Genomic DNA, 25,202 nt, shown 5'->3' with positions numbered 1-25,202 from the left:
AGTAGTCCTGAATAAGTTCCAAAGTCCATAGGTTAAACTTTCCCAAATGTATGCTATATATGAAGTCTGTGCTATGCTCAAGAACATAGGACCTAAAGGCTCTTTACCAAGACAGCAGCCAAAACCACCTAAGTAGCAAAGCAGACCAGCTAGGTTAGCTCAATAGGATATATTCATCCATCCATCCATCCATCCATCCATCCATCCATCCATCCATCCTTTCCCAAGTACTAGGGATTGAACTCAAGACCTTATGCATGCTAGGGAAACACACTGCCACTGAGCTACATTCCCAGAATCCTTTTTGCTTTTTATTTTGAGACAGCATCTCAGTAGGCCATGATGACCTTGAACACACTCTCTGTAGGCCAGGCAGGCTTTGTACTCACTCTGTGGGCCAGGTAAGTCTTGAACTTATTTTTTTGATACTCCTCCTTCAGCTTCCCAAACGGCTGGGATCACAGACTGACACAAACAGGCCTGTTAGTGGGATCATAGTTAGCTCCGCTTCCTTCAGGAAGTTTCTAAATGACACTGGTTTGCTTAAAGGATATCTGATAAACAAACAAACAAACAAACAAACAAACAAACAACAAATCCCAACTCACTGCTCTACGTATTGTAGCCCTGCAGAGGATATTTTTATGAGATATTTTTATATTTCCTCCTTCTTTTGTATTCCTGTCTGCCTGTGTTTGTTCAACAATATTTATTGAACATATGCTATTTGCCTGGCAATGGCCTGGATAAAAAGGACAGAAAAATGAGGACACCTGGCCTTAAAAGGCCACCTGGCAGGAAGGTACACACAGCCACAACCAGAACATTTATTGCTAAGAGATCACATTCACAAAGCACATTCCACCCTGGGGGCCCAAGGGGTGACAGCTACCTATCATAAGGCTTATTAGAGGGAAGATAGAGTCCCTCACCTGTTTGTGGGGACTGTGACCTGTATCACAGGAAGACAGTTGTCCCTGTCATGAGAGATCTGGTGAATGATTGAGGCCCTCGCTGGGCAAGGAAGAAACACTGTGAGCAAAGGTATGAACAAGGAGGGCATGAGTTCCTGGCGAAGCGGAGAACTGACCCAGATCATAAATGAAGAACAGCACTGTGGGGAAGGAAGCAAGCTGTACAGTGTGGTAGCAGGGTGGCAGGTCACGGAGGAGAGAAAACAGGGGTGAATCCCGGCTATTTCCTTAACCTGCTGTGACCCTAGCCAGCTCAATGACCTCCCCTCAGCTTTGATTCTGAGAAATCAGAATCCTACTAGCCCTAGTGGGATGGATAGGAACACAGAAATAATGGTGCAAATCTACTGGCCAGGAAAGCCTTCCATTTCACGGCAGGATAGTAGAGAAAGGTCATGATGTTCAAGAGTCAGGCCAGGCATCACATGGGTTCCACCTAACTCCAGGTAACCAAGTTACTCTGTGCTTGAGCATGTTCATCTGAAATGCCAGTAAGAACTGGAGTCAGGATAAACCACACATGTGTGGATGCTAGGAAAGGGTAAGCTCCAGCCATTATGAACAGTAGCTAGTGTTTCTGTGGTTCCCTGGGAACATCCCGGGGTTTACAAGCCTAAGCATCACACCAAGTATGGGAAAGGAATTTTGGAAGAAGAAAGGAATGAAAACCAGTGGACAAAGCAGCCAGGCTTTTATAGAGGTGATGGGGAGGGTAGATACAAGGGTCCTCATCAGCACACAGTGACAGGCAAGAAAAGTGGGGGAGGCATTTTAGGGGCAGAGCTTTACTTCAGGCAGACTGCACTAAATCTGCTGACCAGTGGATATGAGCTGTTAAAGAAAAGGGCAGGGACGGGAGTCCCAGAGACACAGGGACACGGTCATAAACACCGAAGCCTTCACAGCCTCCCAGTCATGTCCCATCTGCTGGTATCCAAGCACATACCGTGATACCTGTGATGATGACGACTGTACCCCTGTGTGCCCTTACTATCAAAAGAACAGTGTGGCCAGTCACTGCTCCTTGAGTCCTTTCAGTACATATATTTAAAGCCCTGGAGCTCAGAGGATTTCAGCCCCTGAAGCCCTTAGTGAGCACCAGGGCTCCCCAGCCTTTGTGACTCAGCTGGGCCCTGGGGTAGTTTTGAATCCGATCCCCAGCTGAATAGGAGGGAGGTGAGAGGCAGGTTGCTAAGGCGGTGCAGCATCATGGGGTTCTTTCCCTCAGCACTCTTCCGTGGGCCAGCCCCACAGAGCAGCTTTGAAGGTCTGTCACACCCTTGATCACCTAGGGTTCCCATTCAGGTTCCAATTCCATTGTGCTCTCCAGCCAAGGCCAACCCACGACTCACTCAGCCCCCACTATGAGATTAGACGGCTCCTTTCTCTGGAATACCAGATTGCAGTTGTTGCGAACAGAAGATAAACGGGCCCTGGCTTGGTTACAATGGCTCTCAAAGGCTCCCAAAGATGTTCTTTCTGAAAGCCCTGGGCAAGGGGAAAGCAAGGTTTCAGTTATTCACTTCTTTCTGCTGTAACAAAAGCATGCATGGTAGACCGAAGGCTCTGGCTTTAAACAGGTGATGTGGTGGGCAGGAGTAATTGGGTAGGTGGCCTAAAGGCCTGGGAGGTGGAGAAGCACATGCTGAGGCTGGGAAGGTGACCAGAAAAGGCTGGAGGAGAAGAAACTGGCGGTCAAGGTAAGAGGCCCCAGGCGGTGACAGGCCCCAGGAGTAGAGGAGTCTGATGGTGTCCTAACACCCCTCTGCTGTGAGAAAATACCTAAGACAAACAACATAAAGGAGGATTTAGGGGGCTTATTGGGAAGGTTTCAGTCCATTGTCACCGGCTTCATTGTTTCAGATCTATGGATAGGCAGAACAAGATGGTGGGCACCATATGGCGGAACAAAAAAGCCGCCACCTCACCAAGGCAGGGAAGTAAAAAGAGAAAGGGAGGAAGAAGATGAAGACTCCAAGCGATCATCCTGAGTGACCTAAGTATCCTTTTCCCTAGGCACCAACTTGGCAAGGTTGCCTGCCTCCCCACACTGCAGGCTGCATTGAAGCCTTTCTTTAGCACACGGTCCTATGATGCATGCCTCAACAGGTAGATCTGCAGGGGACACCCTCCACCACGGTGGTAGACGGCTCCACGGTGGAGGAGGGGCTGAAGTGAAGTCTTATTTTATTTCTGCCATGAGGCATGCGGACGGACAGAGACGACAGCATATCTGAACCCTGGCACCCTGACAATTGCCCCAATTCAGCAAACATGCCCCATTCTAAACTGTCTCACACCGTGCGTGCGTGCGTGCGTGTTTATGATGCCGGTTAAAGGTCATGGTGGGGATACAGACAGCTGCAGGCAAGACACAAAATAGTCCTTCTCGATCCAGATCATGCCCAGGGCGCTTAGTCTGCCTCAAACCAGGGTCTTTCCTCCTTGCAGCCTCCTGTGGTCCCCAGTGATGCAAGTCTAGACCAACACTTAACGTTACGGCAGGCGCGCTGGAATGGTGCTTTGTGGATCAATTAGATCGGGGGGCTAATGTCTTTACTCATTTAAAGCACAATTTTGAGAAGCTGGACTAATTAAGTATGCATGAGGCCATAAAAGCCACTTGTGGCTTTTTATGTGGCAGAGAACAATCCAGCGCGGAGGGAGCAGACCGCTGAAGGGAACGGCTGCTTTTACTTAATGGGTAACAGGACTAAAGGAAACAGCTGGGTAATTAGCGACAGAGACAAAGGGGCAGCAGTTCCAGGAGGAAAAGACAGGAGGAAGTGCCCTTACCCTGGGCCAAGTGGAAATGAAGTTAGTAGGAGAAGCATGCGGGATCTGTCAGGCTTCTGTTACATTAACTAAGAGGAGGGAGGGAGGGAGGAGGGAGGGAGGGAAGGAGGGAGGGGAGAGATCTGCATTTTCACATCTCAGGAACCCTTGTTAAAAATACAGTCCCAAGGCTCAGTGGAGTGTTTGCTAAACAAGTATGAGGATCTGAGTTTAGTCTCCAGCAATGCTGGGCATGATGGAGCACACTTGGAATCCCAGTGCCTGGGAGGTAGGTAGCAGCAGGCAGGCCCCTGGGTTCCCTGGCCAGCTGGTCTAGATTCCTTACAGAGTCCTAGGTCCCAGTGAGAGACCCTGTCTCAGAAAACAAGATGGATGACTTCTGAAGACGTATACCTGAGATCGACCCCTGGCCTCCACACATACTCACATGCGAGTCCAAGTGAACGACGCACAGGCATATGTACGCACACATGCATACGTGCACACACGAAGTATGGAATAAAGCTTAGTGGCATGAAGAACGTTTATTTTTTTTATTTTTTATGATTTTTGTTTGTGGTGCTGAGACTGTAACCTAGGACCTCATGCACACTATTAGAGCCTGCTGCATACTATGCAAGTTCTCCGCCACTGAGCTCTGGTCCTACCACCAGCATAGGGTTTTACAAAACTGGTACTCATCTTGGAATGATGCCATCAGTGACAGGGACATGCATGGACCATGATCAACCTAGCCTGGTTCTCAACATTTATTGGCAAAACCTGACTCAGAGTGTCAGTGTTTAATTCCTTAGTGTTTCCGATTCCACAGGCTTGTGACGGAGCCAGAGGGTCTGCAATTATAAGAAGGCCCCTGTCCACTTGTTGCTGCTCCTGATCAGAGGCCTCGGAGAGCCCACACTTCGCTGGCTTTCCTCCCATCCACAACCATCTGAAGATGAAAGGCTTCACTTCTAAGTCAGTACAAAAGTGCAAGTTCCTCTCCATTTGACATTCAGGGAGAGCCTTGCCTCCTAGGGTGCCGGAGTCACTCTGGGGCTGACAGCAGTTAAGGAAACTCAGCCTAAAGGGAGGCCTTTGGTACATGTTGACATCAGTACTGGAGGACAGGGTGGCCGGTGGCAGGCACATCTGATCCTTCCACTACTTTCTAAGGAAGAAGCCCAGGGGAGGTTACCAAGCACTCTGTAGCAAGAATTCAGATTCTTAGAGCAGTGGTAGGAGACTGGGATCTAAGTGATGAGCTTACGTTTTCATTCTGGTTTGGGTGGTGAGGCTGGGCCTAGCTACTCCAATCACCTGGGGAGCTCTGATCAAATGGCTGTGCCTGTTCCTCGGGCCTCTGTCACACAGGTGATGATTCTAATACCCAAGAAGGTGGAGGGTGTTGTGTGTGTGTGTACCTATGGCATGTGTGTGCATAGGGCACTGGCTAGCATGGCTACCTGATCCATCCCTGTAGTCTTTCAGCTAGAGAACCTTGAGGTCAGCATGGCACTCTTGATTTGGGGGCACAGGATCTTGTCAGGGGATGGATATATCCATCCCAGGATGACCATGAACTCACTCTGTCCTCCAAGCTGGTTATAAACTTGAGATCCTCCTGCCTTCCACCTTCTTAGTGCTAGGATCATGGGCCTGACTCCAACCTGGCTTTGATAGCCCTTGGTCAAACCAATCTGTCAGAGCCTGTTTCCAAGCCTTTGCCACGGGTGCGACAGTGAGTGTTCTTATGAGCACCACCCAGGTCCTGTAGCTAGCACTCAGTAGATAGACATTAAGGAGCGGTTATGATTATCATCACTGGCATGCATGATCGATCTGTGTGCTTTCTTCAATTTAATCTGATGCCATATACCCCAGTGCCTGCTGCGTAGGCAGTTCAAGAAGCATTGGCTGTGATTAAGAGACAATCCATACACGGCAGAAGGAAACCATTTAGTGACAACCTAGGCTACACAGCACCACAACAGAGTGGCAGAGCAGTCACGAGAATGGAAACACCGACAACAGATCTGAGACACAACAAGAATGAACTGGATCTTAAAAGACACGGAGTGGGAGAAGTTGCCACAGAAGTTCAAAAGCAAAGGTCAGTGGCACAACGAAGACATCCCAGGCAGAGAGTTCTGGCCAGCCTGAGGCAAGGGGAAATAACCCAGGACTTCAGAGTCATCTGAGATAAAGCAGCCTTAAAGGCCACACTAAGGATCTGTTCTGGGTTTGGATGTCAATGGGGAAGGGCGGTTGCTGAGCAGAAGCCATCCTTTAGAAATAGCATAACATTCTTTATAGTATGGAGAGGGAGCAAGTCAGCTACTCCGTCTTGCTGAGAAATGAGACTCACTTGCTTCCGGCATTAAGGAAGGGCACCTGTGTGGAGGTGCCTCTCAAGTCAGATCCCAAAGATGAGTCAGCTGCCTGGAAGCCCGGGATAAAGGACCCGCATCGGGAAGCAGACACTAACAACAGTACAAGAGATGTCAACCTCACTGTGGGCACGACAAAGAAATGTGGGTGCCTCTCCCAGGGGTTCCTGGAAAGAATTTGACACACTTACTCTGGAAAGAGTCAGACAGTAAATATTTTAGGCTCCCAGGCCATGTGGTCACCATAGCAACACTGGCATCTGCCACTGTAGCACAACACAGCATCCATGACAACCTGTACACAAATGGACATGGCTGAGTTCCAATAAAACTTTACTAACCAAAGCAGGCAGAGGGCCATTTGGTCCATACCCTTTTGTAGACTGCCCAAACCTTGACTCTACACATTATATCCTTAGCTGATAATAAAAACTTCCCATTCATAATAAATTTATGAAACACTGTTGTTAAAAATACCAAAAAAAAATCATTTCTAGGCACTTCAATGCCAGTTTATGAAGGTTTGGGGGTTTGTTTAAGCTTTTTTTTTTTTTTTTTTTTTTTAAATCCCACACAAGTGATTTGTAAAGTAACTTCAATTTCTTATCAGCCCTTCCAAGGACATGTCTTCCTGAACTAAGGGGAACAGTCTCTGCTCCCCGAAGCCAGTATTCAGTTTCTGTGATAAAGCTGCGATACTAATCTCAACTGAAGGAGGCCCTGTGTGCTACTCTGCTTCTTATCTGAATAGCCTTGTGGTGAGGAGTTTGATGCACTGGGAAAATGGTGTGCAAAACACACTCACTTGTGAAGTCCAGGATCCCAGGTCTGCAGAGGCAGGTGGCCCAGGATACCACAGTCCCAGCCCCTAGTCTTGCTCCAACCACATGCCTCACCACTGAGCCAGGTGAAGGAGACATTCAGCAAGGCTGCTTTACGTCTGCTGAAATGTTAGCCCAAATCGGGAGATAAGTGGGTATAATTTTCAAATCGGTCTTCTTTAAAAGGCGGAGAACAAATTAGAGAGGGAAACTTTGAGACACTGACCGTGGCCCCAGCCACGTACAAGAGCACCAACCGTAACAAGTTTACTAAGCAATCCTGTTGTTATCAGAAATGTCCTAACCAAACTTCATTTTTTTTAAAGCTCATGAAAATGATCTCAAAGTAAATTCAGTCTCTTATCTGTCATGCCAAGGTATGTCTTTTCGGGAACACGCTCCTGCTGTGAAGCCCAGGATGGTCTCAAACCTCAGCCTCCCAAGTGTTCAGATTACAGGTCTGTGCCTCCACATGCCATTAGAACATGCCTTCTTACGGAGGGATGAGCAGGGGACTAGGTGAGATTTTAAAAGCCTCACACTGACTGAGTCAGGCTCTCTAAGACTCCTTTTTCTAGTCTGTCTGTGAGTGACAGTCTGTCCTCAGAGCCAAAGATGAAAAGCCCCAGGCCCCAGTAACCATAGGTAAGCCTGGTCTTCAGCATGCTCCCCAAGCCCATAGCAGGATCCCAAGCCACCAAAGTTCTCTCACGGCCACTCACTGTGTCGGTCGGTCTTTGTATCCTGATCTCACACAGCCTTGCTGTCACTCTCTTAGATCACCTGGAATGACAGTGACAGTCTCTGCCTGCCCAGACTTCCAAAGACCTCACTGGCCTCTCCTTCCCTAAGAACCCACTTACACCTCCCCCTTCACTTTCCTCCACCCCATCATCTACATCTTTCTTGGGCCATATTTCTCCCCCTCCTCTGGACTGTGGGTCCTCTCATCTTTCTTCTCCCGCTGCCTTCCCTAAATGGCCCTAAACCACAACAGGGGCAACTGTCTTTGATTCCTTTTACCCCGTGAATTTTGTGTTTAAATTATTAATTCTAAGAGAATGTGCAATCGTTTATATGGTCCTTCCACTCAAAATAAATAAATGAATAAGCCTCACTAAATGTGATTGCTTCCAATATGCAAAACACATCATTGACACCCCCCACCCCCACCCCCTATAGCTCTTCATTCCAGCTTAGATAAACAAAGGTTCCAGGTCTCCACTAGCCTCAATCAACAGAGTTCTCTGCACTCTGTGCCTGAGCCGTCCAGTCACAGACAGGTATTTTGTCATTAGGCCAAGTCTCACAACAACTTGTATTGAGCCTCGCACACCACAACCCAGAGTATTGTTTTAACTCAAAATATGTACGGTGCCTGTTCTGTTCTCTTGGAGCGCAACAGGAACTCAGTGGTTTCCTTAGCTTTCAACCAAGTACAGTGGGCCAGGCATAGGCCTGCAAGAGATTTTGGTGTAAGACTCACACTAACGATTCATTTCAACATTGGCTCCTCAGGCAGAGCTGCTTTGTGCTAAGTCAGCCTCTCTGCATGCCCCAGGGACCCAGAACACTACTGGGTGCATTGAAAAGCCCCCATTTGGGCTAGGGAGGTGGCTTAGTCAGTAAAGTGTTTGATGCACAAGGCTGAGGACCTAAGTTTAATCCCCAGAACCCACATGAAAACAGCTGGTGTGAGCAGGGCGCGGTGATGCACACCTTTAATCCCAGCACTTGGGAGGCAGAGGTAGGTGGATCTCTGAGTTTGAGACCAGCCTGGTCCACAGAGTGAGTTCCAGGACTACACAGAGAAACCCTGCCTCAGGACAAAAAATAACAACAACAACAACAACAAAAAAAAAAAAAAAAAAAAACAAGCAACAAAGAACAAACAAACCCCAGAACAACATCAACAACAAAGGCTGGTGTGGTGATATAGGATCCTGAGGAAGGACCCCAGGGACTGACCGCTGATCTCCATACACATATGGAGGAAAGGGCTGAAGGAAGAAGGGGAAGGAGGAAGGAATATTCCAACAAGTACCTGTCCCTTATCAGGGACAGATCCAGGGGCTTGAGATACACAGTTTCACAAGACTTGGACTCCACTCTCAGCCAGGACAATGAGGTGTCGCTGTGAAAATGTGTAGTTATAAACAAGGAAAGTAAAATCTATTTCCACATGATAAAGTAAAGACATGGTCAGTCCCCTAAGGGACAGCAATTATGCAGTACCAAGCATCAAGGAGAAAGGCGCTCTGGGTAAATCTATCTATCTATCTATCTATCTATCTATCTATCTATCTATCTATCAATCTATCTATCTATCTATGTGTGTGAAGACCATTATTATGTGTAAATAATGTTAATATAAAGGAGGTAACAGGGTAGGAAGAAGGTTGTTAAAAGTTGGGGAAGAAAAGAGTTCTGAGATCAGAAGGAATGTAGCTCAGGCTGCCCTCCACCTTGCTATATAGCTAGGATTGGCTTTGAACTTCTGGCCCGCTAACCTCTATTTCCTAAGTCCTGGAATTATAGGTGTTAGCAACCATATCCAGCTCTTTAACTCTGGATTAAACAAAGATAAACATAGGAGAGTTTTCCAAATGGCCATTACCATCATCAACCATTGATAAAATATATAACATGGAAACGTATTTAAAATGGGGTGTGTGAGAATATTTATTAAGAAAAATGGTTATTAAGGCTGATCTGAGAAATATTTTCATCAAGTGTTAACTGGAAAAAGCTCTTCTTTATAGGAAACAATTTCAGTACTTCTCCCATCTACCCTGAAACAAAAAGTTAATAAGCAGAGCCTTTAAAACTGCATTTCTCTTTTTTCTTTGGATACTGGGAATCTCATACCTGAATCTTCAGCCATACTACAGCAATGGTGAGGTGTCAGCGCTAAGCATATGCAGTGTGTGTGTGTGTGTGTGTCTGTGTTTCTTGGCCTTCGAAGAGCATAATGTTGACCAAAAGCCCTTACCAACCCAGGGATCAGAATCATAATATATTAATTCCTCAAGACCAAATTACCAGGCAGGTCATACCAGGATTTACCAGACAGGTTAAATCCTAAAAAACGAAGATAATCCACTCCATGTAATCACATCCTCTCTTGAGAATGAACCCCACAAATAAGCTGGTAAGAAACTAAAGCTGTGCCTCCAGGTGGGAGATAAACACAGGGCAGGAGTAGATCACACTTGCCCAAGGCAGCATTAACAAGCTTCCAGAAGGCTAAGCAAGCCTAGCTCTGGTGTCAAACCAGTAAAGAAAAGTGACACACCTTAGGAACTCCTCTTCCTCCGCTTGCCCACACAGCCCACTGATTTCACGTGGCCCTTGGTCCTTCCGTCCTTACCTATGTGCATCTCAGGCACCCAACACCCCCAGCTTCACATACGATGCACAGAGTCCAATGACAGGCCCAAAAGACAGCCCTGCTGATGTGATTACTGATGATAACCAAACCCGTCCTCCACAGTCTGCAGGGAGGAATCTGACTCCAGAAGGGCAACAATTTACCCAGGATCACGGTGCCGTGACAGGGCCATCTCCTGATGCCCTTTTCAGCCCCTCTCTCCTTCATGCTAGAAGAAAAGCAGACGTCTCCCTACTTGTCCTGACCCCCTCCTCCCAGGTTGACAAGCTCACTACTTCTTGGCTACATGCTACTAGTTCTAGGTACTAACAATGCTACACAAACAAGTATCAGAATAAAAGCCAAAATGCTGTGGGATGTCTTTCCGTACGCTGTGAATATGTGTTGCTCTGATTGGTTGGTAAATAAAGCTGCATTGGCCTATGGCAGGGCAGGATGGAGCCAGGTGGGAAAATCCAAGACAGATGTACAGGAGGATGAAGGAGAGGCAGGGAGACACCATCCCGCTGCTGTCCAGGGAGCAGCATGTAATGGCATACAGGTAAAGCCACAGAACACATGGCAACATATAGATTAATAGAGATGGGCTGAGTTTAGTTGTAAGAGCTAGCTATCAAGAAGTTTGAGCCATAGGCCATGGCCACAAGTTTGTAAATAATATTAAGCCTCTAAGTGATTATTTTATAAGCAGAAAACCTTCCAGCTACACCAAAAGGCATGCTTGTGCCGGAGGAGGGCAGAGTGGAGAGGCTAACATGGGTATGCGCTATGGTTTGAATGTGACCTGTCCCCTACAGGCTCTTGTGTCTGAGCATTTTGGCCCCTAGCTGGTGGTGCTGCTTTGGGAAGGTGTGGAATCTTTACTTATTTTCTAATCTCTTGACATTGTGCCACATTGTCATTTACAAATTCATTTTTGAAGAACGACAATCAAGTTGAAAAGAAGAATTTTTCATAATGTTTTAGGTAAGTTTACAATTTATGTCTTAGTGTTGGGCCATATCCATAGCTATCCTGGGGTACATGTGGCCCCCAGGCAGCAGATGGGACATGTTTGCTAGGGGTGGGGCCTAGCTAGAGGAAGTGAGTCAATGGAGGATGGACCCTGAGTTTGTTTGTTTTTGTTTTTCAAAACAAGGTTTCTCTGTGTAGTCCTGGCTCTTCTAGAACTTGCTCTGTAGACCAGGCTGGCCTCGAGTTCACAGAGATCCACCTACCTTTGCCTCCCAAGTGCTGGGATTATAAGTGTATGCCGCCGCCACCACCTGGATGACTGAGTTTAATAGCCCAGTCACACTTCCATACTTCTTGCTTCTTCTGATGCACTAAGATGTAGTAAAGCGTGCAAACTCCAACCAGCCTTCCCTGCAGTGATGGACTCTGTCCCCTTAAGCCCTGAGCCTGAATAAACCCTTCCTCCCTTAAGCTGTGTATGTCGGGCATTTTGTCATAGCAACGAAAAAGGAACCCATACAGTGTATGTGTGTGTGTGTGTGTGGGGGGGTGATAACAGCAGAGAATGGGGTGTTAGCAGAAGGGCAAGGAAAGGGGTACAGAGTGCCCAACTACCTCCATCAGAGAAAGACCTGCCTCCCCCCTTTATGAATCCCACCCCTTCTTGTGTCCTAAAGACACTTCTCCATCATTATTACCCCACCCCAAAGGACGTCATCCTCTTGTCTCCACACACAAGTACAAACAACTTAAAGTCAACAAGCACCTTTCTTGTCCCTGTCATCCTCCTCCCTTCTCTCCACCAGTTTTGTCTACAAAAGCCTCCCTTTGCTGGACACAGTTGCCTGCTGCAGACGGGTCCCTTCCCTATCATTACAATGCCATGGCCGCAGGAAGCTGCTGGGGACAAAAGCTGCCTGTTCCCTATGTCCTCTTTGATACAAATGCTACTCTCCTTCTCTTATCACACTGGGTTTCTCTGTGATTTCTGGCACAGCTGACCCTCTTTTGTGACAAGCGTGAACTACACGTCCCTGATTTTCCTCCTAACCAAACATCCTTCCTTCTTCTCAAGCCAGAATTTGTCAAAAACACTGTTACATAGTGACACTCTCTTGTCTGACTCCTATACATGGACGGCATCCAATCTCTTTCTCTGTGGTGCAGACTCCTGCAGTTGACAATGACCAAGCCTCTACTTCAGGATGCCCATAGCACCCACACTTCCCCAACCCAAAACATAGGTCTGTCCCTTTCCACCCATTCAGCCTGTCCTGCTCTGCTGATGGCTCTTCTCATGAGCATCAGTACCTCACACACATCTACGAATCCCAGGTCCCTGAACCCTTCCGCTGGTTGCTAAGTTCAGACCCTGCCTGTAGGTCCCATGTACCTTACACATCCTGTCAAGCTGACCTTCTCTACATGTCCGCTTACCTTCCTCACTCATCTCATCCACTCTCCGCATAGTTCTCATCCCTCACCACCCTGCTTAAAACTCTCCAGGGAAAACATCTGCCAGAAGGAAAAGTTCAAGTGCTTTGGCTTGAGATGATGGATCTGCTGAGATCTAGTCACGTGCTGCCTCTCTGGCCTCTCTGTACCAATCCCAAGAGATATTTCCCATTCCCCAGCCCTCAGGTGGGCCAAATTCCCAGCCCCATAGGCCTTCCTCTTTGCACTAACCCCTACATCATCTGCCCACTGCTGAAGATTTCAGAAGGCAGGGGGCCTTCTGAAAGAGTGGCAGCCTTGGTCATCAATAACTTGGAAGCTCAGATGCACATGCAGATCTGGTCTCAAACTCAACATTGCATGACTATAGCATGAACATTGTGGACAATTCCTTGGAAGGGGGGAAAACACACTAGCTGGGCTTCAGTTCCTCTGCTGTCTCTCCTCCCAGTACCTACAGTTCCTGAGAACTGCCTGCACTTCTTAGGAACATCAAGTGTCACTAGATGATGGGAGGACAGGCAGATCTGCCTGGGTTCAAGGCATCAGACAAGGATTGGGGTAAGAGTGGGATTGCAAGCACTAAGGGCTATGTAGTCCCCCCTGGCTGATCTAACAAAAAGAGCTAATAGTAAAGTCTCCACAGGATAATGTGTAGTTGCTACAGCTAAGCTTAGCTACAGCTAAGTCCATTCCATTCTGGCTACATTTCTACATTAAGTAGGGAATGTTATTTCTATGGACAGATACAGAAACAGATACAGAGAGAGGCACAGAAGAGGAATCTTTTGCTCAAGGTCTTACAGGCAGCAAAGGGCAAGACAGGACTCACACAGGTCTAGACAGTGTTGATCTAAAGCCCATACTTTTCACTGCCATACAAGTTCTCCTCTCTAGAAGCTGGGAAAAGACAACAGGGCTGAGTGGAAAGGTGAGAAGCTTGGCAAATCTTCTTCTCAAAGGTCAATGGTGCCTTCTGACACCACCAGAAGGTGCCATGTAAGCTTCCAAGGCAGAGAGACAACCAGCAGTTGCACCCAGATATGACACCTATGAACTCAAATAATGATTGATATGGCATGATGTCCCTAAGGGTACAATAATGTCATATATTGATGGTAACCAACAGCTCTCTAATTGGACTTAATGCCCACTCAACAGGAGGGAAATCATGTCTGATACTTTCTAGTTTCTAAGTTTCTACTTAGCCAACTACCTAGCACTAGCAAAGTCATGTGTCTTAGACAAGAACATAGCACGGCCTTTTTACTAAACCAATGTAATTCCTAGCTACATTCCTAACTAAATATTTATCTTTACAGCCACAGATAAGTATAGGTCTCAAGCCTCATCAAAGAAACATCTCCTTCCAACAGATGGAAACCATTACAGAAAATCACAACCTATCAAAATGCACAGAACCACATGGTGCCTAGTCCTAAATAATACATTTACAACAGAACTCCTGCATCTAAGGCTCAGGATTCTAGTGGAAGAAGGGACAGAAAGACAGAGGAACAACTTCGGTGCTTTGTTATGAGATTTTTACCTCCTAGACACGTTAGAGAAACTACATCCTTGAAAGTCCCATGAACATTGCTGCCTAAGTAAGACCTCAACACCACCAATAAACCTGCTAACCTGCTAACCTGGGAGGAGGGAATCTCAAGGGGCCTCAAGCTTAGACAAAGAACTATGGGCAACTATGGAATGCCTAGAGTGGGAGAAACAGTCTTTCCCAGTCTCTCCCAAACTGGTTATCTAATACTGAGTGATCAGCCTTGAATCAATCTCTCTCTCTCTCTCTCTCTCTCTCTCTCTCTCTCTCTCTCTCTCTCTCTCCCTCTCTCTCTCTCTCACACACACACACGCACACACACACACACACACACACACACACACCATTATATGATTTAAGCAGGCTATATTTATATATTTAAGAATAGATATATACACATATGTATATACATAACAACAATTAAAGAAATCGAGGATATGAATTTGTGAGGAGCCAGGGGAGGTAAAGGGAAAGATTGGGGGAAGGAAAAAAAGGAAAACAATGTAATGATACTTTAGTTTCAAAAATGAGTTTAAAAAAACAATGATAAAATAGGGCCATATTGTCTAATGTAGCCTTTTGAAGACTCTGGAAAACTGACTGCAGGAGAATAACAAACTGAAGAGCATTCACTCCAGAACAACTCTTCAACCTTGGGTAAGAAAGAACAACAGGCCTTTGGTTCTGGCTCCTCCCCACAGGTCAGCTGGGAAGTTCTGGTTCTGGCTCCTCCCCACAGGTCAGCTGGGAAGTTCTTCATGGAAGGATGGCCATACAAACCAGCATCCCCACTGGGGCAGGGGTTCATGGGGTGGGGTGTGGAACAGGAAACACTACACACCCAGTGACAATCAATAGCAATACTGACAGTAAACGAACATGGAAAGGAAACCTACCTCATCTACTTAAAGTTGTAGCCAGGTTAGAGCAAGCAATTATTAGACTACGCAGAAATCTAATAGAAAGACAGTCTTCAGGAAGCTCTCTAAATATCTCTGGTTGACCAGAAAGCCATGCACATGAATACATGAAGAGTAGCTTCATGTTCACTGCTCATTTCTGGGTACTGGCTTGTGTGCACAGGAAGAAGTGTTACAACAGTACAAGCTGGGGGTATAGAGCTTGCCTAGCAAGTGCAAGGCCCTGGGTTCAGTCCTCAGCTCCAGGAAAAAAAAAGTACAAACTGGGAAAACTTAAACTCTGCTTGATAGGCAACCTTGGTGTTCAATGAACTGGAACACAAACTCTGACCAGTCATTGACTATCTGTGCACAGAAGCAATCCTTGTGAAGCCAGGCTCAAAAATAAACACAATAATTAAAAAATTCAAAACAAACAACAAAAACAAACAATGGAACCGAGATGTTAATAGTCACATCTCACTCACATGGGACATGTTCCTCAGATTTAGTCAAAGCATAGAACTGAACAAAACACAACAAACGCTGAACTGTGTGGATGGGGCAGAGCTGAGTCCATAATTGCTAGAGTATATTGCCTCAAATGTCTAGATTTCAATTAAAAAAAATAAACAAATAGGCAAAATATTAGAGAAAGAAAGATTCACTACCACCACCGCAAATAACAACAAAACCCACACAGGAAATGAAAGGTAGTCAAATGGAGTGGTCTAGAATTGGCTTCTGTACTTGCCATAGCCATGATTGAATCTATAATAAATATGTTCAAAGAACTCAGGGAATTTATCTTTAAAAGATGGAATTATAATGTTAATAACTTAACAAGTAATTTTAGTAAAGATATAATCCAGAATAGACTCAAACAGATGCTCAGTAGTTGCAAAGTAAAATACAGTAATGGACTGATCCACTTCGAGGAGCTTAGTCTGAAATACGAGACAGTCGAAGGGAGAATTAGTGAATGTGAAGGCAGCTTAGTATGATCCAATCTACAGACTAAAGAAGAAAACTGAAGTCCCTCAAAGATCTCTGTGACGCCAACAGACATATCAATATACCTGAAGTAAGAGTCCTACTAAGAGAGAAGAGGAAGGATCAGACAAAAAGAAATAATAGTTAAAATATCTGAAATATTGTGTTGCGGGGGAACATGAATCTAGAGGCCCAGGAATTTCAACAAACTCCAAAGTAGAAGAAACCATTAGATTCATAAACAGAGAAATTAGTCTGTTAAAAGATAAAGATCAACAGAAAATACTGAAAGCAACAAGGGGAAATAAAAAGACTCATCATCTACTAGGGATCCTCAGGGAGAATAACAGTTGACTTTTCATCAAAAACCACAAAAGCAATAAAACAGTAAAATTATAGAATTAAAGCACCCGGGAAAAATGTCAACCAAGAACCAAAAGAGGTATGCAGTCCTATAATAAAGGCAGGATTCACGGCTACATCTTTCTTAGGAATATGAAACTAATACCTTCAGGGAGAAAAACACCTGCAGAGATTCAAATATGCACTAAAAAATAAGGCTAAAGAGATGTCTCAGTAGATAAAGATGCCTACAGCCAGGACCTTGATCCCCAGGACCCAGATGGTAGAGAAAAAGAGTGGACTCCAGCAAGTTGTTCTCTGAATCCTGTAAATACTCTGTAGCCTGTGTGCCCCACTAAGCAAAATATAAGACATAAAGAGCACCACAAAAGTTACCAATGTGGAGAAAACAAAAGGCTGTATACATGGATTTTCCCTCTCCTTTTAAAGTCTTCAAAAAAAAAAAAAATCGCATGATAGAATAAAGCAGTTAGCAGTGCATTCACAGTCTATCCAGGCAAACACCTATGGCAATGTTACCACTCGGGACGAGTGAGAACTAGAGCAGAATGGGAACCAAGGTCCTGTATTTTACAAGAATTGAGTTAGCACTGACTCAAAGGGGACTGTGATCATTGAAAATATGTATTTGTAAATGCAGTCACTGAGAAAACCATCTGAGGCACGAGGGGGAAAATGAATTACACACACCAGGAGAAAATAGTTAACACAAAGGAGGTCAATGAAGAAGGAACAGAGAAACAAAGACTTGAGACACAAAACAAATCCCGACATAGCTGATGGAAACTCAACTTCCATCAACTTATCATGGTCCCCAAACACGGGAAGCAAAGACTGACAAAATGAAAGGAAAAACACCCAATTCAGCCATGAGGAGTTAAAAGCCCACTCAATAAGTGATATAAACAGCAGACAAAAAAAATGTCAGTCAGGATAAAGACGATTTGAACAACACTACCTCCTCATCTTAAACTCAACAATAAAATGACAAGCAGCTTACTTTTCAAAAGAGGCAAGTCATGTGAATAGACACTTCACCAAAAAAGATGTAGAAATGTCTAATAAGCATCTGAAAAGATGATGCTTGGCACCATTAGTCTGAGAGAAATGACAATCAGAAGTATGGTGAGATACTACTCCCTGCCCACCAAAGTGTCTGCTTAAAAAGACACATACACCAAGTCTTCAAATACTGTTTGTGAGCCAGGTGGTGGTGGTGCACGCCTTTAATCCCAGCAATCAGGAGGCAGAGGCAGGTGGATCTCTGTGAGTTCGAGGACAGCCTGAGCTACAGAGTGAGTTCCAGGAAAGGTGCAAAGCTATATAGAGAAACCCTGTCTCAAAAAACAAACAAACAAAAATACTGCTAGTGAGATTGTGAAGACAAAAATGCATACCAACGCTTTGGAAAGTGGCTGAGAAGTTTCTTATAATATTAAGCTTTATAATGGAGCAATCTCACTCCCAGAGTTCTCCTCAAGAACGATCAAAGCCCATATCCCACAAAAACCTGTAAATTGTGGCATTAGGCATGACAGCCAGAAACAACTCAAATATCCATCAACACTCAGGGAGAAGCAAAATGTGCTATATCCATAAATCTGGTGTCAATGTCATCTAATAATTCAATATCCATAGAGTTCCAATACAAGGAACAGTATTCAGCAGTGATGTGAAATAAACTCTTGATACATGTACAACATGAATAAAGTTCAAAAAGACAACACTAAGTAAAAGTAGTTACATGTAAAAGACTAGAGGGCTGTATGACTCCATTTATGTGAGCATCCAGAAAAAGATAAATATATAAAAAAAGAAGACTGGGAGGAAGGCTCTGCTTTGAAGAGCATTGACATGGCAGCTCACAACTGTCTGTAATTACAGTTCCTCTAGTGCCCCTTTGTGGCCTCCACAGGTACTGCATGCATATAGTGCACATACATACATGCAGACAAACACTCAAACATAAAATAAAAAAAGTGTTTTATTTATTTAGAAAAAGAAAATACACTGCATGGGGCTGGGCTAGAGCAGGAAGTGACAGGTGTCTGGGCTTGTTTGCTTATTTGTTTGTTTTGATTTGTTTTTCTGAGACAGCATCTAACTATCTAGCCCAAGATGGCCCCAAGATGGCTCCCAGTTTTCTTATATCTGCCTCAAGATGCTGGGATTGCAGATACCACCACCAGAGCTAACTGAGAACCAATTTTTATGGGGCATTTCAAAATAGAGTACGATAATGGTTGTATAAGGTTAGAAATCTGTTAAAACTCTCTGACTGTATGTTTGGAGCAGATGGATTTTTATTTTCTTTTGTTCTTCTCTCATATATTACATCCCAACCACAGTTTCCCCTCCTTCCAGTCTCTCTCCCCACCTCCTCTCTTCCTCAGATCCACTCTCCCCTCCATCCTCCCAGAAAAGAGCAGGCCTCTCAGGGACATCAACCAAACACTTCATAACAAGCTACAATAAGACCAGGCACATAACATCACATCAAGGCTGGATGAAGCAATCCAGTAGGAGGAAAATGGTCCCACAAGTGGTGGGCAAGAGAGTGAGAGACAGCCTCACTCCCTCTGTTAGGAATCCCACAAGAAGACCAAGCTACTTAGCCTCTGTCTCTGTCTGTCTGTCTGTCTGTCTGTCTATCTGTCTCTCTCTCTCTCTCTCTCTCTCTCTCTCTCTCTATATATATATATATATATATATATATATATATATATATATGCAGGGGACCTAGGTCAGACCCCTACAGGCTCCCTGACCTCTGCAAACCCCCCTCCCCAAGTCCCAGTCAGTTGATTCTATGGGCTGTGTTCTAGTGGTGTCCCTGACCCCTCTGGTTCCTCCAATCCTTGCTCCCCTTCCTCCGAAGGACTACTTCCCAAACTCCACCTAATGTTTGGCTCTGCATCTGCTCCCATCAGTTGCTGGATGAAGTCTCTCTGGTCTCCTTGATGACTAGTCTGCTAGGCTCCGGTCCCAGGACACTGCAGGCAGGACAAACTGTAGGTAGAAGGTTTTGTGGCTGGGTCGGTGTCCCAATCCCTCCACTCGAGGCCTTGTCTGGCTATAGAAGCATGAGGACCTGAATTCAATCCCCAGAACCCACATTAAAATAAAGCTGGGTGGTGGGTTCTGGGGATTGAACTTAGGTTGGTCCTCATGCTTTCAAGGCAAATATTTTAGTGACCAAGTCTCTCTGCAGCCCACTGTAACTCTCCTTCCTTCCAATCATCTTTCCCCATACTTCATACCTGAGCCTTTCTTCATCTCCTGTCTTTATAGACACTGGTTTCACACTTCTCTACACACTCGGACACGTAAATAAATGTTGTTTTCTTAAAAGTCACCTGGACCAGAATTATGCATGGCAGGCAACACAGGACATGGACAGTGATGGTTGCTGGCCTTATATGTCTATCTAGTTCTAAGAGGCCTCAGCAGGCTGTGTCAAATCCTGGGCTGTGAGGTCACCTCAGCTTTATGCATGGGTCAAACCAGCCCACTGGGCCACCAGGTTCCAGGGAGACTATCGGGAGGACAGTGCCAGCACTCAGAGGGAGAGATCACCCACCACGGTGTTCTGAGACTCAAAGGAGGCAGGGCAAGGGCAAGGGAAAGACCAAAAATCAGAGGCCATTAATTAGTGCACGAAATCCACAGAGTCTATTTAATGAGCAAAGGAATTTATTAGGGCTTAACTCACTACAGTACGGAAGATTTATCATATGTCTGGGAAAGCCAAGCTATGTCCCACGCTGACCTGTCTGGTCAGTCTCAGCATCCAAACTAGGAGGGATCGAAGAGAGCACCACATACATGCATCCCAGGTCTTAAGGGTCCTGAGCAGCCACGCCCCAGGGGCATGGATTTCAAGGTCATAGGCAGGTGTAGCAGTTACCTGCTGCCTCACTGTGGGGGGAGGGCAATATTTCAAGGTCATAGCTAGAACAGCTACCCACTACAATTAATTTACTGATTTTGATCCATGAATGTTGAAAAGCTGGATAAGTGGTTAGTCGAACACCCAAGTTCTTCATGTTTTTGTTTTAAAGGCAACCATTTGTAAAAACCGTGGCTGGCACTAGAAGGGCAAGTTAGTCACTTTTCAATGGCTGTGAAGAGGCACCATGACCAAGGCAACTTACAGAAGAGTTTATTAGGCTTACAGTTTCAGAGTGTGAGTCCATGACCATCATGGTGGGGAGCATGGCAGCAGGCAGGCAGACATGATGCTGGAGCACTATCTGAGAGCTTATATCTCACCCACAAGCCGGAGGCAGAGAGAGCTAACTGGAATGGAATGGACTTTAGAAACTTCAAGACCCACCCCCTAGTGACACACCTTCTCCAACAAGGCCACACTTCATACTCCTTCCCAAACAGTTCTACCAACTGGGGACTAAGCATCCAAATGTATGTGCCTCTGGGGGCTGTAACCATTCAAACCACCACACTATCCATTATTGTGAATTTTTATAACTTTCCAGCTGCCAAGAAGGTGCAGAGACAGAATTTCAACCCAGAGCAAGGTAGCATCTAAGCAGGTGGTGAGGTCTCTCTCTGGAGACCAAGTTGCTCTGGAAATCACCATAGAGTTCAGGCTTGCCTCACACTCATGCAGTCTTAGGTTCATAGACACGATGCCCAGCTTAGGCCACGGACGTTGTATCCTGTTGTCAGATTAAAGTTTTCTCTGCTCTGTGTCAGGGTCATTTTGGGGTCCTCATCCAGGGAAGAGCATGCTGGGTTAAGAAGTACAGGGAAGAGGTACACATGCAGTCACTGGAGACATTGCCACCAACACTGAGAAGATCCCTCCCTGCCCTACAGAACCAGGGTATGATCTAAAGATGATTTACGATGCCTCTCTCACACCCATCACTGCTTTTATTCTATTTCCTTGCCGTTTTTTTCTTTCAGCCAATTATCTCTATAGACAGCTAAAAATCCCACCAGTGAAAAAGAGAGGTAAAACAAATAACACACACACACACACACACACACACACGCACACGCACACGCACACACACACACACACACACACACACACACACACACAAAAGAAACAAGAAAAGCAAACACTGGGAGCTGGAGGATTCTGCCTTCCTCTGAGGAACAAACTGCACCCAGAGTGCAAGGTCCTACTAAACAGCTTCCTGTCTAGAGACAAGAGCTGACGTTGGTCCTGTGGACTGAGGCTGCGTTGAGACAGCTCATTGTCCCCCATGCTACTTAAAGGATCTGTGTGGGCTCCAAAGGGAAGATTTGCATTTATTAGAAGTGAGGAACATCATAAAAATGCAAAACACTGCATGATAACTTAATAAGGCCGTAATGATAAATGCCACCGCACTTGGGCACTTGGAAACGGAGACAGAAGCAGACTGGGGCGCATGCTCGGTGCAATCACCCCCAGAGTCCAGACTGGAGGATGTCAAGAAAATAGCTCCAATCTCTCAGCAGCATCCAAAATGGGCCAGATTATGAAAAACTACTAGCAGCTCCATGAATCAATGGTATTGGCTGAGAAACCAGATGGCAACTGGAAGTCATTTTCTCCCAGTAATCAAATGCTAGTTCCATTTACAAAGCGCTTCCATATGGAATCCTCCCTCAATAAAACATTCTGTGCTGCCCCCTGGATGATCAATATGGTTGAGCTAGCCCCTCCTATACCAGGGAATGCACTCACTTCCAAACACCCCTAAAGCCTCCAGCCTCCTAACAGGTTTCACTTACTGCGATGCTTGCAGCCAAAAGCATCTACTAAACTTGACATTCCTCTGCCCCATTCACTGTTTCATTAAGGAGTGGCCCCATAACAAGAGGCAGGCCTTTGGAGTCAAACATCCTCCCTGCTTAAACAGATCACCCCACTGTTAATATCTCTAGTGATGCAACCTCCTTTCTCCCATCCAACATCAAGTAAATATGTTGTGTTAGTAACACGGAGATGAATGTACCCGGGATCATGCTTGCTGCCTACATGCCCGGGGGCCATGCTGCTTTTAAGGCTTCCTTTTCATGTAAAATATATCCCCTCAAATGTACTTCTAGAGATTGGACTTGAAGAGATGAGCCTGCACTGCCACGGGCTGTGAAATAATTGCCAGGGAAGTCTGTTCCCCAGGGACCGGCAAAGGAGCAGGGACTTCTGTGTTCTCGCAGAGCGAATGTTTTAAATCTCTGGAGGCACCTAAGCCACAAGTCCCAGGTGTCCATGTGGAGCCAGAGCCAGAAGTTCAGCATGGAGTCTTGAATGTCCTTCCAGGCTAATGACAACCTGACCCTTGAACGCAGCGGTTCTCAGCCTGTGGGTCAAGACCCCCTGGGGGGTGGCAAACAACCCTTTCGTAGGGGTCACCTCAGTCCATCTGCATATCAGATATTATGATTCATAACAGTAGCAAAGATAAGGGGGGCGCTGGGGCAGTTCATCCTTTCAGGGTCACACAGAGGTAGTTTAATCGACCAAGCCAAGAAATATTTATCTAGGTCAGGGGTCTGCACACTGTGCCCCTGAGCCAAAACTCGCAAGCCACCTGTTTTGCTACTAGAGTGTCCCTGGATCACAGCCATGGCCTGTTTGTGCAGTCAGCATGGCTGTGTTCTCACTGCAACACGGAATCTTAGAAGTTGTGAGGATGCAATGGGGACCGTCTGGCCTGCAAAGTCTTACTATCTGCCTGGTTAAAACAAGGGTGCCAAGCCCTGACGTAGAGGAATATGGCTGGGCTTGCTGGGTTTTACTGTTGCTTATGTATCACTGTGAAGCTACAAGTCACACACACACACACACACACACACACACACACACACACACACACGAGTGTCTCATTTATTCCAGGCTGACCTCTGACCTCCCAAGTGCGGGGATTTGGCATGTGCTACTCTGCTTGGTTTATGACGCACCGGACATTAAGCTCAGGGCCTCATGTGTGCGAGACAAAGCACTCTGCTAACTGCCTATGGCCCCAGTCCCAGGACATTTACAGATTTTGTATCTCACTATCACACACTGGGGTCTCTTTGGGTTGAAAGTGAAAGACAGTGGCGGACTACAAGTTGAAAAAACCAGCCCTGCAAAAGGAGCGGAAAGAGACCAGTCCATTGGAGACAGGTGAGACTTGAGGCCAACAGCAAGGTAGGACAGATAGCCCTTGAGAGATTGTAGCAGTGGGGAGCAGCTTGACCCTGAGAGCCACTGGTGGATCAGACACAGGGTGTAGGCAGCCTTAGATGCCAGACTGGCTTCAGTCAAGGAGGCCCTTTTCAACCAAGCCAATCCCCCAAGAGAGCGGACAGCAGGGAGTCTTCTGCCGCAGGCAGACATCCCAGAGGCACTTGAGGCTGATCACAGCGGTACATCAGCATCCTTACCTCACATGTACCCAAGGTCTGTCTTCTAGCATTCCTACTCTGAGAGATGTCTCTAAATACTCTCGGAGCTGGCTTTACCAACCTAAAGAGTCCCTCATTCAAGGAACTTTAAAAATAGGAATCTGGGAGGAGCTGGGAGAGGAGAAACCATAAGCAGAATACATTATATGGGGAAAAAAATCTATTTTCAGTTAAAAAAAATAAGGAGTCTAGAATAATCAGAGGGGCATGTTTTTAACTTTTTAACAATGTGTTTTGGCACAATGTACATGTTTACATGTTGAATAACATAAATTATATTGGTGAATTGTTATGTGCTGTCTGAACTCACTGAGAAGGTAGCTCTGGAACTGAGGTTTCCCCCCACCCCTGCCCGACCATTTTAGACCCAAGCATGTTTGTCTAAAAGTCTCCTCCAAGGAGGCCTCCCTTTTCTGGGGTGGGCTGACCTTCCTCCTCTGTGACAGGGAGAAGTGAGAATATCAAAACAGCCCCAGAATGAGAACACTGTCACTGAGAACAGCTAGATGGTGAGTCATTTCCAAAAGAAGTTTCTATTATTTATCCTAGGATGTAAAAGTGTCTGAGGTGGGAAAGAGAATCTGGGAGTTCGGCAGACAGCCATATTTACTATCTGCCTGATTGGAGTAGGTGTGCCAACCTTGACTGAGAGGAACCTAGCTGGGCTTAGCTCAATCGGGAACTCCAGCTGGCGCCCTCAGCTTCCCAGGTTGCTTTCTGCTGGATGCTGTGAGTACTCGGTGGCACAATCTGATGACGTTTTCTTTTCTTTTCTTTTTTTTTTTTGGTTTTTTTGAGACAGGGTTTCTCCGTGTAGTTTTGGTGCCTGTCCTGGATCTCACGCTATAGACCAGGCTGGCCTCAAACTCACAGAGATCGACCTGGTTCTGCCTCCCGAGTGCTGGGATTAAAGGTGTGCGCCATCGCCGCCCGCCAATGTTTATTTTTTATGTGTTACCATTTGCTCTTTGACTCAGAAATCCCACTGAAGGGGACAGGCCCTGTGCTCTCTGTCTGGGATTCCCTCGATGGAGAACTCAAGATGGCAGCCTGAAGGAGACTTTCCCAGTCAGTTTCTCTGCAGGTGTTGGGGGTGTTGGGAGTGTCCAATCTGATGGTGTTCCCTCCGTCTCTATTTATTCTTTCACTCGGAAGCCCCACTGGAAGGGACACTTCTGCTTTTCCTGGGCATCACATTAGGGGGCTCCAGCTGCCTTCC

General features: G+C 46.0%; 1 protein-coding gene across 2 annotated transcripts in view; it reads right to left on the bottom strand.

The window, feature by feature from the left end:
• The window catches only part of Slco3a1 (solute carrier organic anion transporter family member 3A1), a 289,311-nt gene that overhangs the window by 228,121 nt on the left and 35,988 nt on the right, over positions 1-25,202 (bottom strand). The window lies entirely within an intron of this gene.

The sequence above is a fragment of the Peromyscus eremicus genome, chromosome 1 (genome assembly GCF_949786415.1).
Source record: "Peromyscus eremicus chromosome 1, PerEre_H2_v1, whole genome shotgun sequence".
Classification (NCBI taxonomy): Eukaryota; Metazoa; Chordata; class Mammalia; order Rodentia; family Cricetidae; genus Peromyscus; species Peromyscus eremicus.
The sequence above is the reverse complement of the archived record's forward strand: the minus strand, read 5'-3'. Positions and strand labels throughout refer to the sequence as shown.